The sequence below is a fragment of the Hypanus sabinus genome, unplaced genomic scaffold (genome assembly GCF_030144855.1).
Source record: "Hypanus sabinus isolate sHypSab1 unplaced genomic scaffold, sHypSab1.hap1 scaffold_406, whole genome shotgun sequence".
In the NCBI taxonomy this organism is placed as follows: Eukaryota; Metazoa; Chordata; class Chondrichthyes; order Myliobatiformes; family Dasyatidae; genus Hypanus; species Hypanus sabinus.
The window spans coordinates 204,781-225,230 of record NW_026781288.1 but is presented as its reverse complement, the minus strand read 5'-3'; the positions used below and the strand labels follow the sequence as shown (position 1 = coordinate 225,230).

The 20,450-nt window shown below is 42.7% G+C and overlaps 1 long non-coding RNA gene across 1 annotated transcript; it reads right to left on the bottom strand.

The window, feature by feature from the left end:
• Positions 1 to 1,096: 1,096 nt before the first annotated feature.
• Positions 1,097 to 14,839, bottom strand: LOC132388771 (uncharacterized). The gene is made up of 4 exons (XR_009510335.1): positions 14,403 to 14,839; positions 12,363 to 12,521; positions 9,539 to 9,706; positions 1,097 to 1,451 (listed from the first exon to the last, which is right to left on the bottom strand). It is a non-coding gene; the product is annotated as an uncharacterized LOC132388771 (long non-coding RNA).
• Between the last annotated feature and the right edge of the window lie 5,611 nt (positions 14,840 to 20,450).

Below are 20,450 nucleotides of genomic sequence, written 5' to 3'. Positions count from 1 at the left end.
TTCTGCCCAGTGTGAACTCGCTGGTGTCTCTGTAGGTTACCTAACTGGTTGAATCCCTTCTCACAGACTGAGCAGGTGAACGGCTTCTCCCCAGTGTGAACTCGCTGGTGACTCCGTAAGTCAGATGACCGAGTGAATCTCTCCCCACATTCTGAGCAGGTGAACGGCCTCTCCCCAGTGTGAACTCGCTGGTGTCCCTGTAGGGTGGATGACCGAGTGAATCCTTTCCCACATTCTGAGCAGGTGAATGGCTTCTCCCCGGTGTGAACTCGCTGATGTCTCTGTAGGCTGAATAAATTAGTGAATCTCTGCCCACAGACTGAGCAGTTGAACGGCCTCTCCCCAGTGTGAACTTGCTGATGGTTCCATAAGTTGGATAAATGAGTGAAGCTCTTCCCACATTCTGAGCAGGTGAACGGCTTCTCCCCAGTGTGAACTCGCTGATGTACCAGTAGGGTAGATGACTGAGTGAATCCTTTCCCACAGACTGAGCAGTTGAATGGCTTCTCTCCAGAGTGATCTCGCTGATGTCTCCGTAGGTGAGATGACTGAGTGAATCCCTTCCCACAGACTGAGCAGGTGAATGGCTTCTCCCCAGTGTGAATTCGCTGATGTACCAGTAGGGTAGATAACCGAGTGAATCCCTTCCCACATTCTGAGCAGGTGAATGGCTTCTCCCCGGTGTGAACTCGCTGATGTGTCTGTAGGCTGAATAAATTAGTGAATCTCTGCCCACAGACTGAGCATGTTAACAGTTTCTCCCCAGTGTGAACTCGCTGATGTCTCTGTAGGCTGGATAAATTAGTGAATCTCTTCCCACAGACTGAGCAGGTGAATGGCTTCTCCCCAGTGTGAACTTGCTGATGTTCCAGTAGGTGGGATGACTGAGTGAATCCTTTCCCACAGACTGAGCAGGTGAACGGCTTCTCCCCAGTATGAACTCGCTGATGTCTCCGTAGGTTGGATGACTGAGTGAATCCCTTCCCACAGACTGAACAGGTGAATGGCTTCTCCCCAGTGTGAACTCGCTGGTGAGCCATTAGGTCAGATGACTGAGTGAATCCCTTCCCACAGAGTGAGCAGGTGAACGGCCTCTGCCCGGTGTGGTGTGAACTGATTGGTATGTTCACAGGTGAGAAGACTGTCTGAACCCCTTCTCACACACAGAACAGATGAATGGCCTTGCCCAGTGTGAACTTGCTGATGTACATTCAATTGTGATAACTGAGTGAATCCATTCCCACTGTCTGAGCAGGTGAACGGTCTTTCTCCTGTGTAAATTACAGGTGTGCCAGTTGGTCTAATGCCCAAGTGAATCCCTCCCCACAGTCTGAACAGGAAGGATAGTCAATTGGTTCCCTTGCTCCACTTTTTAAACATCTAGACAGAGACATCAAAACTGTTGTGCCGTGCTTGAGCTTCCTGGAGACTAATACCTTCTCATTTTTAACCTGTAAAAAGATTTACAAAATCCATCAGTGGGTTTAGGACAACATTTCAGTTGAGATTACTTGAGTTGTCAAGGTTTGATCTGGTATCACACTGTTACAGTGAGGTTCTACCCAAGCTGGACAGAGAAATTATTTCCTGACTGGGCAGAGTGCTGGTATCTGGAATGACCATCAATTCTCTGATGCTCTTCCTGTCTCTATAAGAATGGGGCATTTCTGCCGTCTCCAATCTGTGCCTTGGCTCAGTTTACTCTCTCCATTGGTATTATTCCCTCTTCCTGCTGAGCAGCATGGGTTCTTCACCCCCCAGTAACTGAAACACTCTCACACAAATAGTCTTTCTTGACGTGTATTGGAGTATTAAATATTGGAGTATAAATTTTGCTGGACCAAAACTATGCAGTCAGCTTTGACTTGCTATTTGCTATGCATGAAATCTTAGGAATGTAGAAGACAAAGGTGTCTTAATGAGGGGTAGCTGAGAGATGTAGATTAGTTTGGTCAAGCTTTGAAGCTTGCTATTTTGCTATGCATGGACCCAATTTAGTAGAATGAAACCTTAGGAATGTAGAAGACAAAGGTGTGTTAATGAGGGGTAGCTGAGAGATGAAGATTAGAACATGATTAAATCAATTGGTAGAAACAATGGTGGCAAGATGTAAGTGTAGTACGTGTGATAGGCAACTATAGATCGATTACATATGCTAATACAACTGGACAAGTACTATAAAAAATGCTGTGTCCGAGGATCGGGGGGGGGGGGGGGGGGGGTGGCTGGGTGCAATCAGCGACTAGCTCAATGACTGTCTCAGCTTTGATTTGCAAATTAAAGTTTCTTCTTGAAGAATCTTCTGCGTCTCTTGGTCATTTGTGAGGCACGAAAAACCACAACACAATTGGCGTCATGAACAGGACCGGAAAGAGACCCGCGGAAAGGAAACGGCAGATTGGGGATGCTTCCCAGTCCTCCGGGACGCCACAAGGCTAACAGAATTAAGGGTGCACCCAAACAAATGGTAAGCGCTTTCTGCGACAATTTAGACTAAGAATTCTGTCGGTTTTGGGGAGGTCTTGGAGTCTCTGAAGTGTGGAACCACTGCTGCAGGAATCTGCCAGAATTGGGATTTAACAGAGGAGGCTCAAGGAATTGATCAAGAACACTGCAGTGAGGGTAAGTACAAATAATTTAAAAAGACGTTAAGAAAAAGTCCACGTGGTGTTGGTAAATCACTGTGGGTACCGCTTCGTACGAAACGAAGGGCTGAACGGGCAGGGAAAGGAAATTAGTTTTTATTAAGATGGTAGGATTCTCCGGGAAAACACAGTTGACACAGTGCACGGCTCCAGTGCAGTTCAGAATAGGAAATAAAGAAATTGTTTTGCCGGTGCTAGTATTTAAAGGAACTCCGATTAATTTGTTAGGCAGAGATGCCTTATTGAAATTGGAATTAAAATTAGAATGTACCAGAAATGGGCTGAATGTGGAAAGAGCAGTGGCTCAATTGATAGTGCAAGAAGACAAGAAGGCTAATGTCTTTTGGATAGGAGACATCGCAGATCAGATTCAGGAAATCTGGGAAAAATGGAAAAAGGGCGTGCAGGCTATATTACCCAGGGCTGTCACGTCCAAATCTGAGCTACATTGTACAGTGATTTTTGACGAGACTCAGAACAGGGAGTTAGAGGAGAGATGGCACCTGGAGGCAAGTACCCAACAGCACCTGGAAGGGGAAGCTGTGATCATTGGAAAGCAAGGGGCAGCTTTACAAGTTAAGTGGAACACCTTTTAAGAAAAATGGTACAGGATACCGGAGGCTGTGCCCCACATAACGGTGTTGGTAAACAAGGGATATCAGTCTAAAGACTTAGGACCCTTAGTTAAGAGTATGAATCCGTAACAGTGTGGAGGAAAATCATGCCCGAGGTGTGGGTATCAGAAGACAACAATTGCAGTAAAATAATGGTAAGTGTAGATATGGTAGGGACAGTAAGAGAGGTCGAAATAACTCCCCAACCACACCTGCCCTTGCTGGGAAAGGAAAGAGGCCAGCAGAAAGATAAAAGGTTAGATGAGTTGCCGTCTATTCTGTGGTCACAGCCTGACAAGGACGTAGGGAACAGCTCGTCCGGTGGAAATAAGGCTGAAAAAAGGAGCAATTCCACACAGGAGACCACAATACCCACTAAGACCAGAAGCAGAAGAGGAAATAGCATCGACAGTGCAGGGATTGCTTGAATTAGGGGTGCTTAAAAGAACAAAGAGTCCATGTAATACCCCGTTGCTGCCGGTCTTAAAAGCAGATAAATCTAAGTGGAGATTGGTGCATGATTTGCGAGCGGTAAATGATGTGGTAGAGGACTGGCCAGCGGTAGTCCCCAACCCACACACGCTTTTGACTAATGTCCTACCAGAAGCAAGTTACTTTTCAGTGATTGATTTGTGTTCGGCTTTCTTCAGCATTCCTCTGGCCGACCAGTGTCAGTATCTGTTTGCATTTACTTACAGAGGTGCTCAGTACACCTATACCAGAATGCCGCAAGGATTTAAACATTCACCACACATTTTTAATCAGGTGTTGAAGGCAGACTTAGAGGGCATGCCATTGGAAAGTACATTGTTACGGTATGTGGATGACCTGTTGATTTGCTCCCACAGTAAGGAACAGTGTGAGCAGGACACTATAACTCTGTTAGAGAAGCTGGCATACGGAGGACATAAAGTATCCAAAAAGAAACTGCAATTTTGCACGCAGCAAGTGGAGTACCTAGGCAGGGTAATATCCAAGGGAGTGAAGGCGAGAGCACCAGATCAGATTGAGGCAATAACTAAGGCCCCCAAACCCCAGACTGTAGGGCAGATGATGACGTTTTTGGGAATGGCAGGGTACAGCTCAGATTGGACAGGAGAATACGCTGAGATTGTGGCACCTTTGAGAAAGATAATGAAAGAAGCAGGGCATACAAATTTGAAGAACGGCTTACAGTGGAATGGAGAGGCGGAGATAGCTTTCAATACTATTAAGCAGGAATTGCAGTCAGCACCAGCATTAGCTTTGCCTGACTACGAGAAGGTCTTTCATTTGTATGTATCCAACCGACAGGAGGGTTATGTCACAGCGGTTTTAACACAAGAGACAGGCACAGGAAAAGCAAAACAGCCGATAGCAGACTACAGTACGAGACTAGATGAGGTGGCTCAGGGGTATCCACCCTGTTATCAGGGATTGGCGGCGCTGTACTATGCATATGAAAAGGCGTCACTTGTCACCCTGGGCTATCCTGTGACTCTGTCCACACACCACAAAGTAGCATAATTGTTGGAAAGAGGGAAATTTGTGCTAACGCCAGCCAGGATAGCAGTGGATCAGATGCTATTGACATTTCCTGACATATCAATACAGAGATGCACTACCAGTAATATAGTCGATTTTGGCCCTTTGGACTATGAAGGAGAACCCCATGATTGTGTAGGGAAGACAATGGCATTTGCCAAATTGAGTGCAGATTGACGGTCAGAACCTCTAGAGGATGCAGATAAAAAGGTTCTGTTCGTAGATGGCTCTTGTTATAGGGATTATGATGGAAATCATGCAGGGTTCTCGGTAGTACAGCAGGATCAGTGGAGGTATAAGATTATTAGGATGGAGTCCTGTCTCCAACCGTGTTCCGTCCAACTAGCGGAAATCAAAGCCCTGACAGCTGCGTGAGAAATGATGGAAGGTGAGAAAGTAGACATCTATACTGATTCTGCATATGCTCATGGCGTTTGCCATTTGCTCGAGGCAGTGCGGAAGCAGAGAGGTTTTAAAAAAAGTAGCGGAGATCCCATACAACATTGTCAGCAAATTCTCGACTTAATAAAAGCTATAATGAAACCTAAAGCATTGGCTATAGTAAAACATCAGGCACATAAAAAGGAAAATGATGTAATAACAAAGGGAAATCAAGCTGTGGACGAGGCAGCCAGAAAAGCATCTGGGTGAACATCTGCTGTCATTGCCTCCCAGGTAAGCCTAACTCCAGAACCCGAGGTAGAGGACCTAATTGAAATACAAGGTAAGGCAACTTTGGCAGAACAGACAATGTGGAGACGGAAGGGGAGCCAAGCAGAACCCAGAAGGCTTGTGGAGCACAGAAGACGGTTTGTTGGTAGTGCCCACCCCTCTACTGACGATTCTGATTTCAGAAGCGCATGGGATTGACCATTGTGCATTGGGGGAAGTGATAAAGAAAATAAAGGATGGTTTTTGGTCACCTCATTTACAGGCTTCAGTGGACGTTGTCTTGTCACAGTGCGAGGTATGCGCACAGGATAATGTTCGGAAGGGAATTACAACCCCAATAGGTCACATTCCTGTACCTGAGGGACCATTTAAACATCTAGTGATTGATTACATAGATATGATAAAGACAGCGAGAGGGAAAAGATACATGCTGGTAGTAATCGATCAATTTAGCAGATGGGTGGAGGCAGTACCTTCAAGAGCTCAAGGGGCAAAGACAGTGGGTAAAACTTCTGACAAATGAAGTGATCCCAAGGTTTGAAATACCTACAGAATTTAGCTTTGACAATGGTTCAGCTTTTATCCAGAAAGTGGTCAAATTGGTACTACAGGCACTGAGGATAAAGCAAAGATTTGGATATGTATACCACCCTCAGTCACAGGGCATGGTAGAGAGAATTAATGGAACCCTGAAAGCCAAACTAAATAAAATTTGTGCAGACACTAAACTTAATTGGGTTGATGCTTTACCGTTAGCATTGATGAGTTACCGCATGCAAACTAATCGAATGACATGCCTGATACTGCATGAGATTGCTGCAGGCTGGGAAGCTATCATACCTGTGATAGGGGTCAGCAAAAATGTTGAATGGATAAACTATATATACTATAATCAGCAGAGATTCATCAACTACACCGATGATACACTGGCAGCCTTAGGGCAACAGCTAGATGCAACTACCAGGATGGCGTGGCAAAACAGACAGGTACTGGATTGGCTTTTGGCAGAAAAAGGGGGTGTGTGTGTAATGTTTGGAGAACAATGCTGCACTTTCATACCGAACAATACTAGCCCAGAAGGGTCTTTCACCAGGGCAATGAATAAACTAAAGTATCTGCGGTTGGAGGTCAAACAGAATGCAGGATTTGAACATCAGTTCTTTGGTTGGTTGAAAAGTAGACTCGGAGCATGGGGAGCATGGCTGACTAAAATTGCAATAACTGTCAGTATTAATTGTTGAGCTGTGCGCTTGTGCTGTGCTGTTTTCTTCCTTGTCTCAAATCTCTTGTAGTGTGTGCTGCAACCAAACAATTTCCGATGCTCGTGGCAATTACTGAAGCAAGCTTAGTGGAGAAAGAAACACCGAAAATGTATCGTTACAGCCTGCAACACCTGCAGGATGAACAAGAGCAAAACGACAGTGTGGGAGTAGATTGTAAGGGCTTCAGAGTCTTTTTCCCTGTCTCAGGTACAAGGGGACAGGTTTTTGGCTCAGCGGCCCAGGGTAGCAGGGAGAGAATACTTTGAGGTCTTGGCGCAGAAAATTATAGTTTACCCGAGATTTGGGAATAAATGCTTGAGTTTATTGAGGCTTTTGTGCGCGGACTCTTAGTCTTCTTTCTCTGTGCGAGAAAGGGGGGATATATTGGAGTATTGGAGTATAAAAATATTATGGAGTATAAAACTTGTATCATTTGCTGTGTAACTAGTCAGTTTGCTATGCATGTCAATTTAGTAGAATGAAGTCTCAGGAATGTAGAAGACAATGGTGTGTTAATGAGAGGTAGCTAAGAGATGTAGATTAGAACATGATTAAGCCAATTGATAAGAACAATAGGGACATGATGCATGTGTAGTACGTGTAATATGCAACTATAGATCGATTACATATGCTAATACAACTGGACAAATACTATAAAAAATGCTGTGTCCAGAGATCGGTGGGCAATCAGCGACTAGCTCAATGACTGTCTCAGCTTTGATTTGCAAATTAAAGTTTAACCCTTCTTGAAGAATCTTCTGCGTTTCCTGGTCATTTGTAAGGCACAAAAAACCACAACATAATTACCCCACAGGGGAAAACAGGGTTGTCACCAGCTGAAATCATTTCTGGACGGCCCATGAGGACACCCTGGGAACAAAGTCTCAGGATTAAAAGCAAAGTGAATAAGAATAAGGAACCTTGGTTCTCGATGGATATTGGAACTGATGAAGAAGGAGAGAGATGTATGACATGTATAAGAAACAGGGATCGGTACTTGAGGAGTATACAAAAAGTAAGAAAATACTTAAGAAAGAAATCAGGAGGGCTAAAAGAAGACATGAGGTTGCTTTGGCAGTCGGGATGAAGGATAATCAAGAGCTTCTACAAGTATGTTAAGTGCAAAAGGATAGTAAGGGATAAAATTGGTCCTATTGAAGATCAGAGTTGTCGGCTATTTATGGAACCAAAAGAAATGGGGGAGATCTTAAATGTTTTTTTTTGCACCTGTATTTACAAAGGAAACTTGCATGGAGTCAATGGAAATAAGGCAAACAATTCGTGAGGTCATGGAACCTTTTCAGATAGAAGAGGAGCTTGCTATCTTGAGGCAAGTCAGAGTAGATAAATCTCCAGGACCTGACAAGGTATTTTCTTGGACTTTGAAGGAGACCAGTGTTGAAATTGCAGGGGCCCTGGCAGATATATTTTAAATTTCGTTACCTACGGGAGAGGTGCCAGAGGATTTGAGGATAGCTCATGTTGTTCTGTTTTATAAAAAAGGCTCTAAAAGTAATTCAGGAAATTATTGGCCAGTAAGTTTCACATTGGTAGTGGGTAAATTATTGGAAGGAGTACCAAGAGATAGGATCTACAAGCATTTAGATAGACAGGAACCTATTAGGGTGAGTCAACATGGCTTTATGTGTGGTAGGTCATGTTTAACAAATCTATTAGAGGTTTTTGAGGAGGTTACAAGGAAAGTGGATGAAGGCAGGGCAGTGGATGTTGTCTGTATGGACTTCAGTAAGGACTTTGACAAAGTCCCGCATTGGAGGTTAGTTACGAAGATTCAGTCACTAGGTATACATGGTAAGGTAGTAAATTTGATTAGACATTGGTTCAATGGGAGAAGTCAGAGAGTGGTAGTGGAGGATTGCTTCTCTGAGTGGTGGCCTGTGACTAGTGGTGTGCCACAGGGATCAGTGCTGGGTCCATTGTTATTTACCATCTATATCAATGATCTGGATGATAATTTGGTAAATTTGATCAGCAAATTTGCTGATGATATAAGGATTGGAGGAGTAGTGGACAGTGAAGAACGTTTTCAATGCTTGCAGAGGGATCTGGACCAGCTAGAAAAATGGGCTGAAAAATGGCAGATGCAGTTTAATACAGACATGTGTGAGGTATTGCACTTTGGAAGGAAAAAACAAAGTAGAACATACAGGGTAAATGGTAGGGCACTGAGGAGTGCACAAGAACAGAAGGATCTAGGAATACTGATACAAAATTCCCTAAAAGTGGTGTCACAGCTAGATAGGGTAGTAAAGAGAGCTTTTAGTACATTGGCCTTTATGAATCAAAGTATTGAGAATAGGAGTTGGAATGTTATGGTGAGATTGTATAAGGCATTGGTGAGGCCGAATTTGGAGTATTGTATGCAGTTTTAGTCACCGAATTACAGGAAGGATAGTAATAAGGTTAAAAGAGTGCAGAGAAGGTTTATGAGGATGTTGACAGGACTTGAGAACTGAGTTACAGAGAAAGGTTGAACAGGTTAAGACTTTATTCCTTGGAGCATAGAAGAATGAGCGGAGACTTCATAGAGGTATATAAAATTATGATGGGTATAGATAGAGTGAATGCAAGCAGGCTTTATCCACTGAGGCTAGGGGAGAAAAAAACCAGAGGACAGGGGTTAAGGGTGAAGGGCGAAAAGTTTAAAGGGAACATTGGGAGGGCTTCTTCACAACTGGTTCTGACAGAGGTATAACTGGTTCTTCTGGGCACATTCAGTCTCACTCCCAACCATTTCCTACCTTCCTTTGTACAGGTATGTAATGTCTAAAGGACCAGTGTTTGAGTAAATGAGACTCACCAAACTTTCTCCTGACTGAATCACTGGAATCTTCGAGTCAAATGGGTTCTCTCCAGTTGATGCTCTCAGTCCTCGGGCTGGTTCACTTGTTGCTGTTCCCACGTCCTCAGTCGTGGTTTGCTTCCAGTTGCGGTTTTTCTTCCAATAAATCTCTCACCACAGGTCTAACTTTAACCACAGAGATAATGAAGCACATTAACAATAAAAAGGAGAACCAAACATTTCTGCTTAATGTTACTCTGAACAGCACTCACTGACAGTTAAACACTGAAGGCAGATTTAATGATCTCTGTGAACCATCTTTTATTTTCCCTCACATGTTACAGAATGATATGGGATAAGAAGGAGCCATCATTCAATCATGGTAAGATATATGACACAGGAACAGAATTAGGTGATTCAATCCATCTGGTCTGCCCACCATTCAACCAGGGCTGATTTTTATTCCAACATATTCCTGTCTTCCTCCAGTAACACTGAAGCTACTTAGCAATCATGAATATATTAATCTCTGTCATAAATATACCCAAATGGCATCCTCAACCAACCTCTACGGCAAAAAATTCCACAGATCAGACATCTTTTAGCCAAAATTTTTTTCTTATCTCAGTTTTAAAGAGAAGTATCTTTATTCTGAGACTGTGCTGTCAGATCACAGACTCTGTCTAATGGAAACCTCCCCTCCCTTTCCAGTGTATACAGGCTTTTCAGCATTTGGTACGTTTACTTAACCATACATCCTTCCACTACCACCACCGTCCCTCTGAACTCCATTGCGCACAGGCCCAGACCCATCAAATGCTCCTCATACATAAAGCTGATCATTCCTGAGATTGTTCATGTAAACCTCATTAGCAACAACTGTACTGAACACATTTCCAGCAATAACAGACAAAATGGTACCAGATAATTGACAGGGAAAAGCTGTGCTTTCTTTACTGATGTACTATCACAGGACGAGTCATTTTCATTTCCAGGTTAAATCAGGTCCATTTCAGGAAGTACAAATCAGTCCTGGGTAAATGTAATAAAAAGAAACTGGAATTACCAGAAACACTCAGCGGGTAAGGAACAGCTGTGGGATCTACAATTCAGGTTAATAGCGTTTCATCAGAATGACTTCAAACATTTTCAGATTTTAGTGCAGATCTCCAGCAACTTGAAATTCTGCTTGATTTCCACCAATTTTACTTGGATCAAAAACTGATATCCCAGGACCCAACCTCACAGAGTCACACAGCTGAATCTGCCACTCACCGACCCTGAGAGTCTCTTGGACTCGAGTCCCGTGCTTAGTGATGATTCCTGGGGTTACACCCATTGCTACTGGTCATCTACGTCAATAATTTAGTTGAGAAAGTACAGGGTATGGGTACAGAGTTTGCAGCAAGTTCAAACAATTACTTTTTTTGAAAGACAGTCAGTATAAACACTCCCCTCTCTTTCCCTCTCCCCACTCAGAACTGACCAATAGCGACTTCAGAAGATGCAAGAGTAACCACTGTGAGGGAATGGGAGTGGTTTCAAAGGGCTGGCCTGCTGGAAGCACATTACCAGACCTGGAGTGATTGTAACTGGGTCTGTCAGAGGCATAACTGGTTCTTCAGGGCACATTCTCCAACTCCAACTATTTCCTACCTTCCTTTGTACAGGTATGTAATGTCAATGTGTGTTATGTGGTAAACACTTGTGAGAAGGGATACTCTGTGGAAATCACTGTCGGTAATACTTTGTGTGTTGGATCTGGATTGGGAGTACCTTGCAGAATCTACCTGTGTGTCAACCCCTACCTGGGTGGTCATTCCCTTTGCAGACAGTACTCCTGTGATAAGCTACTTTTAGTGATAATTCGTATGTGGATTTAGAACGACGACGGATAAGACCTACGGCGACTGTTTTCCTGTTTTACCACTGCGGAATTTATGGAATTCAACGTAATTGCCTTCTCCCGACATTCACCTTCGATTACCAATATCTCTCTCTCGTCATTAATTCTGTGTATGAACTGAACTTTCATACTTCACCATCTCAAGACTTAAAGCTTGGTATTCCCTGAGCTCATTGGTTTGGGAGTTATATTTACACTTATGTGTACTCGTAACACCTTTAAGTTTTGGTTATTGTGCTTAATTTGTTATATAATAAGTAGATACAAATAAAGACAGTGGTTTTAACATCAAAGAAGGTAAAAGGGTTAACACTTTGTTAAACAATAGCAGCCTGTTTTTCTGACAGAAACTGCTGATGATCAACAGATGTACTAAGCCATGCTGAGCCATATTTCTTCTTGAGGGTAGCTAGCTAGGGCTTCAGGATGAATATCTCCTTGTGCAATCATGTGTGGAGATAGGACAGCGTCAGTTTGTTTTGTGTGTGTAAGCCATTATGACTGTTTTGTAATTTGTCTTTAGGGGCTGTCATGCAGTAAGTAGCTTTGGCTCCAGCCTGTCTTGGGTGGGGAGTATCTGGATGGATATATCTGGGGTGTAAGGGGAATTGTTGGTCAGTTAGTGAATTGAGTGGGAACAGACATCGACTGTTCCTGTTTGAGCGAGTAACTGAGTAAGCCCCGGTTACTTGGAATAAACGGTTTGTACTTATATAGTCTCTAAGTGACTTTCTCCGGATTCGATTTCCACAGATTGGGAGTGGTTTTAAAGGGCTGGGCTGCTGGAAGCACTGTACCAGACCTGCAGTGATTGCAATTGACAGAGGCATAACTGGTTCTTCTGGGCACATTCAGTTTCACTCCCGCCATCTCCTACCTTCCCTTGTACAGGTATGTGATGTCTAAAGGACCAGTGTTTGAGTGAATGAGACTCACCAAACTTTCTCCTGACTGAATCACTGAGTCAGATGGGTCCTCTCCAGTTGATGCTCTCAGTCCTCGGGCTGGTTCATTTGTTGCTGTTCCCTCATCTTCAGTCGTGGTTTGCTTCCAGTTGCGGTTTTTCTTCCAATAAACCTCGCACCGCAGGTCTAACTTTAACCAGAGAGAGAATGAAGCACATTAACAATAAAAAGTAGATCCAAACATGTCTGCTTAATGTTACTAAGAACAAATCTCACTGAAATTTAAACATTGAAGGCAATACAGTAATGATCTCAGTGAACAATCGGTTATTGTCCCTCACATGACACAAAACGATATGGGATCAGAAGGAGGCATCATTCAGTTATGGTAAGACATAAGGAACAGAATTAGGTGATTTGATCCATCCCATCTGCTCCACCACTCAACCATGGTTGATTTTTATTCCAACACCATATTCTTGCCTTCCTCCTGTAACCCTGTAGCTACTTAGCAATCTTGAATATATTAATCTCCGTCATAAATATACCCAAATGGCAGCCTCAGGCAAACTCTGTGGCAACAAATTCTACACTTCAGACACCTTTTGGCAAAAAAAGTTACTCAAATGAATTTTAACGGGAAGCATCTTTATTCTGAGACTGTGCTGTCAGATCACAGATTCTCTGTCTAATGGAAACATCCTCTCCGTGTCCACTGTTTCCAGACTTTTCAGCATTCGGTAGGTTTACTTAACCATACATCCCCCACCATCGCCACCGTCCCTCTGAACTCCACCCCCACCATCCCTCTGAACTCCAGGTCCAGAAACATCAAATGCTCCGCATACATAAAGCCGATCACTCCTGAGATTATTCATGTGAACCTCGTTAGCAACAACTGTACTGAACACATTTCCAGGAATAACAGACAAAATGGTACCAGGATAATTGACAGGGAAAAGTTGTGCTTCCTTTACTGATCTACTATCACAGATGAGTGATTTCCATTTCCAGGTTAAATCAGGTCCATTTCAGGAAATATAAACCAGTCCAGGGTGAATGTAATAAAAGAATAAAAGAACGTAATAAATAGAAGCTGGAATTACCAGAAACGCTCAACAAATAAGGAACAGCTGCGGGGAGAGGAACAAACTTTACAATTCAGGTTAATGACGTTTTGTCAGAATGATTTCAAACATTTAGTTTTTAGTGCAGATCTCCAGCAACTTGAGATTCTGCTTGATTTTCACCGAATGACAGACTGGTGACAGTGAGGGGTGGGGGAATTTCCAAAGACAGTTTGAACGCCAGACTCACGGGTCTAATCCTACTGTAAACACGAAAAAGCCGTTCCGGAGACGTCAGAACACACCAGAGCTACTGAATTAATGATACATACTACTGTATAAAAAATTCAAAAATCACAAAGTTAGAAGAAACAACAAGAACTTTGTCATATATACTTTGACCCTCACCAAATTTTTATCAACACACCATAGAAAGATTCCCATCCGGACACCTCACGCTCTGCATGGTAACTGCTCCGCCTGTGACTGTGAGAAACGGCAGCGACCTTTGGATACAGATCAGCACATCACAGAAACCATTCTCCCCCCGAGACTTCCCAGTCCCTCAGTAAAGCAGGCAGTGAAATCAAAGATCCCCAGAACCTGGGACGTTCTCCTTTCTCACCCACCCCAGTCCGGGAGAAGACAAAACAGCCATAAAGCTCCAGGACAAACGCGAGGAGCCTCAGGAAGCGAGACGAGTTCGGGGAAGTTAATGGAGCTCAGTGGCCAAAATCACACCACGTGATCTGGCATCACAAAGCGGAGGGCGGGGCGAATCTGCGGCACACAGCCTCACGTGACCTGTCGGCCGGACTTCCATTTCAATTCTGAGGAAACAGACAGCCTGGGCTCCTGGTTTGGATCGTTCAATGCAGATTAAGTGGAGTCGACACATTTCTGACGAGCCTAGATAGCTGGAAAATAGATGATTAACTGGCCCTCAGTTCGGGGCTCACGGCCAACATCGGATCTCCCCGCTCGGGATCGGTCTCAATACACACCGATGGGAAAGTGATATCTTCGGCCCGCAGACAGTGATCCCGACGGAAGAGACGAAAGTCTTTCCCGAACACACCACCGACCCACTTCAGCTCTGAGCGGAGAGGATAACACCGTCCACCCGGAGACTGTGAACATGCGCGAACAGATTGTTACATCATCGGGAGGCGGGGCCTGAGTAACAGACGCGCAGATGTTGCCCATCTGCGGTTAAATGGGAGGGGCAAACGGAATCACGTGTCGGGATTGGTGACACCGCCCCCACCCAGGCCCCCATCCAGCTACTCATTCGTCTGTGGAAAGAAGCAAACTTGCCGCTCACATCACCTCTCACCTTAAATGTATTAGACATTTCAACCCCCAGGAAAAATATATCGTCTGTCCACTCTATCTATTCCTCTCGTAATCTTATAAACGTCCATCCACTCTCACCCCAGCCTGCGCCGCTCTGGAGAAAACAACACAAGTCTGTCCAAACTCTCGTTATAGCTCATGCCCTCTAATCCAGGCAGTGTCCTGGTAAACCTCTTCTGCGCCCTGTCCAAAGCCCCGACATCCTTCCGAGAATGGGAGCGACCAGAACTGTATGAAACACTCCAGATGTGGTCTAACTAGTTCTATAAAACTGTGTTACGAGCTGTAACGTTTTAGAAACGAACCAGCAGCAATAGAGTTCACACTGGAGTCTGGTTTTGATGTTAAAGCCATTGTCTTTAGTAGTATCGACTTATAATATAGTAACAACGAAATAAAGGAAAGTTACCAGTGTAATGTGTAAATATGTGTAAATATAATTCCCAGACTATCGAACGTGAGGGAACAAAGCATTGAGTCTTGAGATGGTAAAGTAGGAAAGTTCAGTAATACACGGAATAAATGATGGGAGAGAGATATTTGTAATCCAGGGTGAAACGTAGAGAAAAGGCCGTTACTTCAAAATAACCGTCGACGAAGTTCTTATCCGTTGAATCCGTCCACAGACGAGTTATCAGCGAAAGTGACCTGTCAGAGGAATACCGTCTTCCAGGGGTTACCACACAACATACCCAGGCAAGGGTTAACACAAGATATTCCAAAACCCACTCCTATGGATTATACGAAGTGACAGCCACACACATTCGTTGTGGTTCCGTGTACCGATGATTAACCCACTCTTGTGGGCATAGGAGAGTTCCAAGCCTCAGCTCTCTTGTTCAGTCCACAGTCAGCGCTGTCAGCCTGTGACTGACGTCATAGTCCCGCCTCCTCACACCGACGCTCTTAAAGAAACAGTCACAGTCCGACCTTTGAACTCAATGTTCCAACTAATAATGACAACCATGTCTTTTGCCTTCTTAACCACCCGATCAATCTGTGCAGTCTCTTTCAGGGAGCGATGAACTTCGAGTCTAAAAACCCTCTGATCATCGACATTGTTCAGGGATTTGCATTTAACAGTGTACTGTCTCTCCACATTCGACCTACCGAGCTGCCAAGATGATCATCACTAATCAAATCTCACTGAGATTTCTCAGGTCCTGTTGAATTTATTGCCAATTGGACCATTACGGGAAGGTACAGGGATAGAGAAACACTAACTTGTGGCATCATAGGCAAGTACATTCAGTTAACACACGGAACACAAATTATACGATTCTCTGTCAGTAACAATCTGTAAATATGATTTATGTCATTAGCAATGTATAAAATACTTTGTGTCATGATCAATATTAAAATGTGCATTTTGTCTCAATAACAGACATGGAAATGTTGAATTTGGTTCCTGTCTCCATTCATCCTGTAATCCACAACCAGCTCCTTTGTTTTTGTCACAATGAGGGAGAGGTTGTTTTCTTGACAACACTGTGTCGGTGTGATGACTTCTTCTCTGTAGGCTGCCTCGTTATTATTTGAGTTTAGGCCAGCCAGTGTAGTGTAGTCAGCAAATTTAATTAACAGATTGGAGCTGTGGGTGGCGACACGTCAGGAGAATACAGAGAGTAAACGAGGGGGCAAAGAGGCACCCGTGTGGGGTAAGTGTGCTGAGGGTCAGAGAGACAGAGGTGAGGGAGCCCACTCTTACCACCTGCCGGCGATCTGACAGGAAGTCCAGGATCCAGCTACACAAGGCAGGGTGAAGGCCAAGGTCTCTGAGCTTCTTGTCGATACTTCACGCCTTCGTATGGCTACTGCTCTGCCCATGACTGCAAGGAACTGCAGAGAACATCAGAGAAACAAGCCTCCCCTCCATGGACTCTTCCTACACTTCCCCTGCCTCGGAAAAGCAGGCCATGTAGTCAAAGAACCTCATTACCTGGACATTCTTGCTGCAAACCAGCTCCCACATCGGGGAAGAGATACAAAAGCCTTAAAGCGGGTAACACCCGGCTCAAGGACGGTTTCCTGTCTACAGTTACAAGCCAAATGAATGATAAAATGGACTCGAACTCACAATGTAACTCGACGTGACTCTGCACCATATGTCTAGTGATTGTTTTGTCGATTTCATTTTTCATTTTTAGAATCTTTTTTATTGATACATAATCTTCTACAGCTATAAAATGATATAAAACGTCAATAGATTAATATGCATACAATTAACAAAGCTGAAAAAAACTGATCGTAAAATATAAGAGTGGAAATATATATATATAGAAAAATAAAGGAAAAAAGTATCCCATCTAACTCGGGAAAAACCCAGTAACCGCAAAAAAAGGGGGAAAATCCATTAGGAATGAACCCACCGGAGCAATACGTTTGACCATCATCTAATTTTTTTTTAAAAAGAATCATCAACCGTCATATCACATTTATATAAAAAATAAAATCGGACGGAAACCATATAGCATAATTCAAATTAAATGACAATATTTGGCAAAAGAGCCCCATCTTCTCTCTAAACCGAATCGAGGATCAAATGTTCTACTATTTTTTCCTAACTAAGACATAACATTCCTTGAGAAAACGATTCAATTAATGTAGGGGAAGAAATATCTTTCCATTTTAATAAAACAGCCCTTCTTGTCAGTAGTGTAACAAATGCAATTACATGTTGATCTGAAGATGAAATACCCTGAATATGATGCGGAACTATTCCAAATAGAACAGTCAATCTATTTGGTTGTAAATTAATTTTCAGAGCTTTAGAACTTGTAGAAAAAAAAGATTTCCAAAACGATTTTAATGAAGAACATGACCAGGACATATGTGACAAAGTAGCTACTTCAGTTTTACATCTATCTCAGCATTTGTCTACACTAGGAAATATTTTAGATCGTCTCCCCTTTGTTAAATAATAACGGTGAACAGTTTTAAATTCAATTAAACAATAGTTGGCACATTCAGAAGAGGAATTTACATTTTTTCAAAACTCGAAGCCAATCTTCATTAACAAAGGTCATATTACGTTCTCTCTCCCAATCTTGTTTAATCTTGAGTGATAGGTTCTCGTTTCGTAAGAAAAATAAATTATAAATTCTGCCAATTGAACCTTTCACAAAGGGATTCAATTTCAAAATGGTATCCAACATATCAGATTCTTGGAAACAAGGAATCTTAGGTAAATATTGTTGTAAAAATGTCTAAACTGAACATATTGCAAAAAATGTGTATGAGCGAGAGAAAATTTGTTAATTAACTCTTCAAAGATCATAATGGACCATCACAAAATAAATCTGTAAAAGAATGGATCCCTTTATTTTTCCATAGGAGAAAAATGGGGTCAGTTGTTCAAGGTATAAATGAGAAGTTTCGATGTAAAAAACTAGTCATCTTAAATTGTTTTAATTTTTTTAAAAAACGAAACTGAACCCAAATCCGTAGGGATTGTTTAATAACCGGGCAAAGATTTAAATTTCGAATTTTAGAGAGCTGTAAAAGTAATGGAGTTCCTAATATTGAAATTAAATGAAATTGTTTAACTGTTTTTAATTCCAAATAAACCCACAATGGATTTTGGTTCTTATCAAGACAATATAACCAAAAACATAATTGTCTAATATTCACAGCCCAATAATACTCTTACATTAGGAAGTGCAAGTCCACCATCTTTTTCAGATTTTTGTAAATGATACTTATTAATTCTTGGACTCTTATTGTTCCAAATAAAGGAAGAAATAAGTGAGTCAATTTGATCGAATTTTCTTTTAGTTAAAAAGATAGGTATATTTTGGAAAATATATAAAAATCTAGGTAAATCCTCATTTTCACAGCATGAATACGACCTATTAAAGAAAAAGTAAGTGGATTCCATCCAGAAAACTGTTGTCATTTCTGTGGAATGGAAATATATGGAAAAGGCTTCAATCTCACATTATGATCTGCGGTAACTGGGATCAGGTGACCGGTGGTGGGTCTCCCATATCAATATCAGAATCAGGTTTAATAGCACCGGCATATGTCATGAAATTCGTTGTCTCTGCGGTAGCAGTAGAACCTAATTCATAACAATAGATTTTAACGATTGTGATTTAATATAAGATAAATATCACGTAATTAACCAAAGCCCCGACATCCTTCCGAGAATGGGGGCGACCAGAACTGTATGGAACACTCCAGATGTGGTCTAACTAGTTTTATAAAACTGTGTTACGAACTGTAACGTTTTAGAAACGAACCAACAGCAATAGAGTTCACACTGGAGTCTGGTTTTGATGTTAATAGCACTCTGTTTATTAGCATCTACTCATAATATAGTAACTTAACGAAATAAAGTTATGTAAATAATATGTGTAAATATAACTCCCAGACTATCGAGCCTGAGGGAACAAAGCTTAGAATCTTGAGATGGTAAAGTAGGAGAGTTCAGTAATCTACGGAATAAATGATGGGAGAGAGATATTTGTGATCCAGGGTGAAACGTAGAGAAAAGGCCGTTACTTCAAAATAACCATCGACGAGGTTCTTATCCGCTGAATCCGTCCACAGACGAGTTATCAGCGAACGTGACCTGTCACAGGAATACCGTCTTCCAGGGGTTACCACACAACATACCCAGGCAAGGGTTAACACAATATATTCTAAAATCCACTCCTATGGATTATACGAAGTGACAGCCACACACATTCGTTGTGGTTCCGTGTACCGATGATCAACCCACTCTTGTGGGCATAGGAGAGTTCCAAGCATCTGCTGCGACTAACTGAAGCGATCAGCTTTTCCAGTCTCTCTCTCTCTCTCTCTTTAGACTGGTCGACTGCCTGTCTGCAGATCTCTCTCTCTCTCTCTCTCTTATGGTTCAGTCAGCGCTGTCAGCCTGTGACTGACGTCATAGTCCCGCCTCCTCACGCCGGCGCTCTTAAAGAAACAGTCACAGTACGACCGCAGGCTCGGAACAGGCGCAACACAACTTCCCGACTTTTGAACTCAGTGCTTCAACTAATAAAGACAACCACGTCATTTGCCATCTTAACCTCCCGGTCAATCTGTGCAGTCTCTTTCAGGGAGCGATGAACTTGGAATCTAAGATCCCTCTGATCATCAACACTGTTCACGGTTTTGCACTTAACAGTGTAATGTTTCATACATTCGACCTACCGAGCTGCCAAGATGATCATCACTAATCAAATCTCACTGAGATTTCTCAGGTCCTGTTGAATTTATTGCCAAGTGCACAAGTACGGGAAGGTACAGGGTCAGAGAAACACTGACTTGTGGCAGCATCACAGGCAAGTACGTTCAGATAACACACTGAACACAAATTATACAATTCTCTATCAATAACAATCTATAGATATGTTTTATGTCATTATCGATATATAAAATACATTGTGTCATTATCAATATTAAAATGTGCATTTTGTGTCAATAACAGTCTTGGAAATGTTGAATTTGGTCCCTGTCTGCATTCCTCCTGTAATCCACAACCAGCTCCTGTGTTTTTGTCACAATGAGGGCGAGGTTGTTTTCTTGACACCACTGTGTCGGGGTGATGACTTCTTCTCTGTCGGTTGCCTCGTTATTATCTGAGATTAGGCCAGTCAGTGTAGTGTAGTCAGCAAATTTAATTCGCAGATTGGAACCTGCCACTGCAGCCCCACAGTGCACTATGTACTGATTGCAAAGCTACGAAA